The sequence below is a fragment of the Octopus bimaculoides genome, chromosome 4, assembly GCF_001194135.2.
Source record: "Octopus bimaculoides isolate UCB-OBI-ISO-001 chromosome 4, ASM119413v2, whole genome shotgun sequence".
NCBI lineage: Eukaryota > Metazoa > Mollusca > Cephalopoda > Octopoda > Octopodidae > Octopus > Octopus bimaculoides.
Genome location: NC_068984.1, coordinates 135,471,333 through 135,477,850, shown reverse-complemented (window position 1 = coordinate 135,477,850; position 6,518 = coordinate 135,471,333).

Genomic DNA, 6,518 nt, shown 5'->3' with positions numbered 1-6,518 from the left:
GAGGTGGTGGTAGGGAGAAAGGATGAGGAACAGATGTGATGGATAGTAGAGGACAGCGTCTGCTGGTTGCTACGCGTGGGGCTGGACAGCAGAGGGCAGTAAAAGGAGGTGTTTTGAAGTTGGCGGAGAGCTTCAGCCTTGTAGAGGTCCGCACTCCACACCACCACGGCTACACCGTTGTGGACCGGTTTTACGATAATGTCTATGCGGTGTCGGAGACATCGAAGAGCCGAGAGTACGGCTGGGGAAATGTACCGATGTCGGGGGCGCCTGCTAAAGTTAAACCGGTCGACAACACCTTGACAGATGCCAGAAAAACGATCGATTGCTTGGAACTGGCCAGGAGCTGGCGTCCAGAGGGATGGTCGGTGGCCCAGGTCGGTGAAGCAGTCCTCTTCGTTAGGTGCAGGTGGAGTGTTGTGGAATAGTACATATAGCCTGATACAGCGCACTAGGATATGAATATCAACACGAGTGTGAAATTTGTTACTGCATAGAGTGAGGGGTGTGAAGCACCGAACCCGACTGAGAAGAAGGACTTCCGCCTCAGAGATGAGAAGATCTAAAGATTGACAGTTGCAATTACTAAAGAACAAACATTAATTCCACGAGAGATACGAAAACATTCATCTACCTCGAATCCAAATCGACAAAAACACCATCGCTAAGCAAGAGGATTATGAAAGCACACGGAGAATTTATATAAGGCCACCTGCCGAAATGAAAATTAAGAACGTCAGGATAATTCTAGGGTTAATATGTAGCCTTGAAGGCAACGCTAAAACGTAGTCAGATTAACATCGGCAAAAAGATTAAACAGAGTTGTATGGAATACCTTTCTATATTTATTCCTTTATTGGCCACAGGGGGGCTAAAAACAGAGGAGACAAACGAAGGTAGTAAGTCGATTACATCGACCTCAGAGCAACAACTGGTACTTATTTAACCGACCCCGAAATGATAAAATGCAAAATCCACCTCGGTGGAATTTGAACTCAGAACGTAGCGACAGAAGAAATACTGTTAAGCATTCCACCCTGCGTGATAACGATTCCACCCGTTCGCCACCCGTTTCGTTATATATTAAAAAGAGAATAACACAGAACAGTCGTATTGAAAAATTTCCAGGAGCAAAATCAATTGAAAAATAAGCTTCCAAATGCGCAACGCGATCTATTTATCTGCTTTCAAACGTAGAAAATCTATAGTGGTCGAATAGGGTTTATCAGTCATCTGTACACGCATGGTGGTAACATGCAGAATTCTGTAGTGAGAAAAGTTTGGCTGCAAATTTGCATTAGCAGATTTACGCTCCTATGCAACTGAGATCAGATATACACGCAAAGTCTGGCTTCACTAGCGTGGCCAATTATGGGAGTGCTGTTGAAATAACCGACTGCTCCAATGCTTGGCTTGTAATTTCTTTGTCCATTCCACAGAAAGCAGAAAGAATAATAAAGTTGGTCCGGGTGTGTACACAATGCTCAGTCGCACACACGCATATACATGTTTGCACATATACATACACACCTATACTTAGGTATGTATACGCAAATATACATACGTACATATATATACATACGTGGGCCATTGATGGGGAATTCGCAGATCCAATAGTCCGCATAAACTTTCAGCTTCAAGCCTATTATCATGGGAACATGATAAAATGCAGCACATCCGGAGCCAAATATGGCCGAATGTGATACCTTGGCGTGTGGGGAGAGAACGCAAAACCCTTTATTCATACACTACAAATGATTAGGATATGTGGGACAATAAAAATGTGCAAAACCTTCTTAAGATTTATAGGATGATGAATAGAACAAGATGCCTTCCTTCACATCTGTGCTAACAAGCAGCTGGCCTGTCAAAATTCATTTTAATTTAAAAAGGAGAGAGAACACACATACATACACACATAAATGCATGTGTGTGTGTGTGTGTTTGTGTGTGTGTGTGTGTGTGTGTGTGTGTGTGTGTGTGTGTGTGTGTGTGTGTGTGTGTGTGTGTGTGTGTGTGTGTGTGTGTGTGTGTGTGTGTGTGTGCATGTTTGAGTGTGTTTGTGCGTATGATAGTATGTTAAGCATTTAGATGTAGAATAATTTTTAGAGAAAGAATCCTTACAATCCCACAGAAATGAACGTTGAGTAGAGGCGTATATACTTCCTACTTTAGTTTCGTTAAGATAGCTCCAATGCTTAGGAAAGCACGCTTATTAGGATCATTCTTTAAGATATTGCGTCATACATTAAAAAAAAAATTTAATTATTCATTTTGAAGCCTCTAACAGGTCCAATGCTAATATTTCGCAATTAATGTCAACAATTGCTCGTTAAATTTTACCTTCAAATAATTAACATTCATTTGTAAAATTTTATAACTATAATTGATCAATTTAATTAAAACAGCCTACAACAACCAATTACCAACAAACAGGCATTAATTGTTACTTTCAATAATATACAGTAAATAAATGTAAAATGATTACACCGGTGTAAAAATATTGGATGTGTTCAGGAATAAATCCTAATACATGTGTGAACATAAGATAAGCTAAGCCAGTGAATAAGCTCTTATCTTTGATCTTTTGATAAGGTAGTTTTGATAGGGCAACCCAAGCGTCTCAATTAAGGTCACATTGAAAATGCTGCTCTAAAATCACTATATCAGATATAAGAATGGAACTGTGACGAGTCTAAAGTATTTGATCTTAGATCTGCTGCAAGTCTATTGAACTGAATTTCGGCAATAAAATTGTCAGACACTCCCTTACACTGGTGAATCCATGGGAGAATTATAATTAAGTACATCGTAATGTATCAACAGCGGAAATGCAATTACCGAGTTTCTATTATAATAATCATTGGTATTCAAGTGTATATGGCACTGAATCGAACATGATATTTGATAAGTGACACTTATTGTATTTGCTACAGAATCATGGAATGTAGATTTGATCTTAGTGACATTTCAATTCATAGCGATGGCACTAAGAAACCGCATTTAGAAATCTGTTAATCTACTACTCCGTTCCGTTTTAAACCATATATAAGGATGGTCAACCGTGTTATTTAAGAGTACAATACAAACAACAGTCGCTCACGGATGAGTACATCTTCGTAACATAAACTCGTTTTCTATCTGTAGAAAACGAGTTTATATTACGAAGTTAATATGTCGTAACATAAACAAACGTGTTTGTAGTCGCCATTCCAATCATTTCAGTCACCCAACATTTCACTTAGCAGAACATCGGTAAAGTTACAGTATGGAGGTGACAAGACAGCACCAGTAGGTGACTGATACTCATTACAAAGTATTTATTAGACGTACCAAACATAAAAAGAAGTGTCTTGCTCGACAGCAAATTTCACCTTACATCCAACATTTAAAATCCCGACCTTCATGTTATGAGCTGAACGCTGTAACAATAAGGTCACATACATTCACAATCATCAAATCTGCATACTACATATGGCGCTTTATCTTAGATATAAAATGACTGAGAAATATACATGGTAAAATATATAAGTAAATAACTGCAAGCGACTTGTGTTGATTACAACTAAGTTGCTTAAATTTGGTTTTTTTACATTATGTGAAGTGAATAAAGTATATATCTTTCAGACATCGGATTTATAATTCCTACAGTAATTGATACACATTTTTGATATGGAAGTGTGAATCCTGTAAAAATATGCGCAATTTCGAAATACCCAATTGTTGTTTAAATACAAGTATCTCCGCTCAATACATTTTCGATAAGGCTTCCATTCTTATATAACAATGGTATCAAAAAGACTGATGCAGAAACAATTTTATCTTACTAACGCAATCCTTGCCGCACTACTGTTGGTATTATGGCTGCGAATCTTTTGTGACGTGGATTAATTAAAAGATTTGTACTAATTATCATCATAGTCTGTTGTGTGTGTAGATTCTTTCTAATCATCACACACGTTATATATTTATTTACATTGTAAGAAAATCTGCGCTACCCATTGAATGTAGTGCATCATTCATTATTCTGTGTTCTGCAAATGATACTCTTGCCAGCCATCTTGCCGTAAATTAGGGTTTTCATTTCAGAAATATAATTCTGACACTTCCTGCATTCGAATTCGTACGTAATTAAATTTAACTTCCAGATATTTAGATTTTATTTTAAATAGAAAATGAACGAATTATTCTTTCCTCAGTATGAATAGTTTTACTACTCAGGAAAGATTCTGAGATTGAACTCTATGTTTTATGTATATGATGAACAAGTAGAATGTCATTTTCCTTTCGGCACCATGTATCGTTATACTTCGCTTCTTTTCTTCTTTTGTTGTTTCGTTGACGATATATAAGAATTATATATTTTCTCTTCAGTAAATCTGCCAATCGATGCCTTGGTAGTATAGACTAATTCATTCATACATTAAAAAGAAGTCATTCTCAATCACAGCACATTTCCAAAGGTCTCCGTCACCTCTCGTTGCCTCGGTAAGTCCCAATGTCCGAACGTATGTATATATAGACCCAGGAAGACATGGGATGTGGTGATGAACCACAACCTTTGAATGCATACATATATATGCATACACACACATACAAATACACACATAATGAACAGGACTATATGTATTCTGAATATTCCGGCGGATCGTACTCTAATCCTTGTATTGTCCTTTGTGCACCCTAATGATTTTCCATACAAGACAAATGAAATCCATCCAGTGACAAGAGAAACGTGATCGTCGAAGGGCAAGGCTCCGGAGAGATACATAGCCGACCTCACGCATTTCTCATGAGGATTTCCGGACGGAGTTTCGTGAGACCACTGCTGAGACGCTTCCGAAAAACGAAAAGCCGTTGGGAAACAGATCATAGCAGCGACTCCATCTAAGAATATCTGAAGAAGGAAGTGTATTCCGAAATCTCATCAAAATATAGATAACTAAATTACAACAGATATATAGTCCATTTTTTTGTATTATAGTGCATTGTTGAACCATTCAAAACTTTTTATTCTTTACAAACAATACACAATGCATCAAGCGAACTACAATACTCTCCTATAAAATTATAATTACAACCTGATCGCTGTAGATCTTATTTCCAACACCTGCTAGAAGCATAGAATTAAGGTACCTGTTTCCAATTTTGACAGCAACTAACTGAATAGATTCGGACCTCGCATAAGGGCGTAAAGTGTTGAGTCTTTGAAATCTGTTTTCAACTATACGATTACTTTGAGTTGTTGAAAGCATTCATGCATTACATTCATGAAAATACAAAAGGGCTGGGAAATGTAATTAAGGTATAGCACATTGGTTATTGGGTTTTCGACAAACAAATGTTGACGCATTATTGCAAAATTGTTATTATCTTCTCTTCAAGAAAGCGGAAAAAAATTAAATGATATATAAATCACGTTTATCAACGACGAAAATGTGTAATGAAGTTCAATATAGAAAAGCTGATCTAGAGAAAAATCAATGATTTTATTTCAACCTGCAAGGTAAGGAGCCACTGGTCTGTTAAATATCCTAGTTGATGGCACATAGATTGAGTACTTAGAGATTGATATACAAAAGCTATTTCCAGTTGTGATGGACACCATAAAGAGAATGTTTTAACTGTCTACCATCTTGTCATTAACTAGGCCATCTTTTTCTTTCAAATTATTATATAATGCTATGCAGTTACTATAATATTACGTAAATTGTTTATCAACGATATCCGCTATAGTGAGTTAAAAAAGAAAACTTGCTTTCAACGTTTTCAAATATGATTTGAAAAGAATAGGATTTGCTTTATTTAAACATTTAATGAATGTTCATCGAAGAGAAAATATGTATTCAGAACTGAGCGGAACCGGTAGTTAACTGTTAATAACCTGAATTGAAATATGTATTGATTATTTTGGACAATGTCGAAGTAAAAATCTATATTTGGCGGGAATTGTACCAGAAAAATGATGTGAAAATACTACACAATTATTTACTGAATTTTCTGTCTTCGTTCTGATACATAATCTGGACCTGCAGGGTTTCCATGGAGATAAAGAACAAAATTATATGTGCATAGATAGTCACGTTTTGTGTGATCTAAACACGAACATGCACATAGGTATACATTAATGCCAATATACGTGTGAATATGTATCTCTCTCTCTCTCCCTCACTCTCTCTCTCTCATTCTCTCTCTATCTATCTATCTGCCTATCCATCTATCTATCTATATATATATAACTGATCAATTTTATGGGTAGCTACGACTACACTAGACACAAGAACTGCATAAATTGACATGAACTTATGCTCATTGGTATGTGTATAAGTATATATTTTATACGTAATACTATAAGTAGTATCTGTGAAAGCTTGTGACCGAGCAAACTATTGCTCAATGTGAATCTCCTCATTCGTCTCTGTTTCGCCAACATACATACATAGATACATACACACACACACACACACACACACATACACATACACACACACACACACACACACACACACACACACACA